The sequence below is a fragment of the Diceros bicornis genome, chromosome 7, assembly GCF_020826845.1.
Source record: "Diceros bicornis minor isolate mBicDic1 chromosome 7, mDicBic1.mat.cur, whole genome shotgun sequence".
In the NCBI taxonomy this organism is placed as follows: domain Eukaryota; kingdom Metazoa; phylum Chordata; class Mammalia; order Perissodactyla; family Rhinocerotidae; genus Diceros; species Diceros bicornis.
The window spans coordinates 63,770,807-63,772,597 of NC_080746.1; the positions used below are offsets into that span (position 1 = coordinate 63,770,807).

Genomic DNA, 1,791 nt, shown 5'->3' on the forward strand with positions numbered 1-1,791 from the left:
GATTTCCCAAACCAACAGGGACAATAAAAATGCTTCACTGGACATTTGTAATAGGAAAAGAATATTCCAAATGATTCTGAAATGTCTTGGACTAATGAATATGATCAATTCTTGCAATCAATATTATCTTACTTGTGAACTGGGAAATAGAGAGAGACATTCTGAAGCAAGAAAAAAGAGTGCAGAAGATGCATATAAAGAAGGCATATGTGAAAAAAGAGAGATCTGAAAATATACAGGTAGTATATTTCACTTGCTTTCCCTTGGATTCCTTGATACAATATGTATCATGATGTTATTCTTCTTTACTAAGATTTTTGCTTACAACCCAAACATTTCAAATATGTGTCACTTTTTCTTTGAGTTTCAATTGTTGCCACTGATCCCTTATGATTACTAAAAACCTATGAAGTGTCCATCTTCCTTAATTCTTCTGTCATTACAGTATTATACATATGGCACTATATATCTACCCACTACATTCAGTAGATATCTGGAGATATTAGAAGAATGAGCATCTTCTCTCCATTAGTTGTTCTTGATGTCCAGCTTAAGAATCTTGTATAAGCCCTGCTTGAGCTCCTTGTTCTCGAGTGCATACACTATGGGGTTGAGGGCAGGAGGAATGACATTGTGTAGGACATTGTGTAGTATATTGAGTAGAACTGGGATGAGGAAAACTCTCATTGATGCACTATGGGTGATAGAAATGACAATGACTGTGTAGAAGAAAAGGGTAAGGAGGAGGTGGGAAGTGCAGGCACTGAGGGCCCTGGATGCAGCTTCTGCTGAGTTCAGCTTCAGCACAGAGTGAAGGATCAAAGCATATGACAAAATGATCAAACCCAGGTTACATCCCATGAGTGTCCAGGCTGAAAGTAGCTGATAGATACTCTTGACTGTTCTGTCGTCATCACATGATATGTTAATGACTCCAAGATTAGAGCACGTAGAGTACTCAATTTCATTCTAGGAGAAGTGATTTCTCTGAGCAGTGAACACAGGCGCTGGCATGGTAGACAGACTGTTCCTGAGTGCCTTGAACACAGTTGCTTTGATCACAAAAGATTTAGTAATTATTGAAGTATTATGTAGGTGTCAGCAAATGACTATATATCTATCTATAGCCATGCAGACAAAGGTTCCTAACTCCATGCCCAGAAAACAATGTATGACATACATCTGCACAAGGCATTCAGGGATACTGATGACCTTAGCACTAAAGCACAAGATGGCCAGAATGTTGGGCATGATGGTGGTAAGCCAGACCCATGTCCATCACAGCCAGGATGCCCAGGAAATGGTACATAGGCTGGTGCAGGGTTGCTTCTTGATTGATGATGATCAGGATAAGGGTGTTGGCGCTGAGAGCTAAGAGGTAGAGCAGAATCAGGGGCAGGGAGAACCAGTGTTGCCAGCTGTGAATGCCTGGGAATCCCATCAGAATGAACTCAGAGACGTGGAACTTAGAACTGTTGGAATCTCTGAGATCCCAGAACATCCTTCACTAAGAGGAAAAGTATTCAAGGTTACTAATCTTTTTTTTTTTTTTTTTGAGGAAGATCAACCCTGAGCTAACATCTCCCAATCCTCTTCTTTTTGCTGAGGAAGACTGGCTCTGGGCTAACATCCATGCCCATCTTCCTCTACTTTATATGAGATGCTGTCAGAGCATGGCTTGACAAGCCGTGGGTCAGTGCCTCCCCGGGATCTGAAACTCCAACCCTGGGCCGCTCAGCGGAGCGCACGCACTTAACCACTTGCGCCACCAGGCCGGCCCCAATGGTTGCT

At 42.2% G+C, this 1,791-nt stretch overlaps 1 pseudogene; it reads right to left on the reverse strand.

The window, feature by feature from the left end:
• Positions 1–528: 528 nt before the first annotated feature.
• LOC131409111 (putative olfactory receptor 56B2) lies at positions 529–1,501 on the reverse strand (annotated as a pseudogene).
• Between the last annotated feature and the right edge of the window lie 290 nt (positions 1,502–1,791).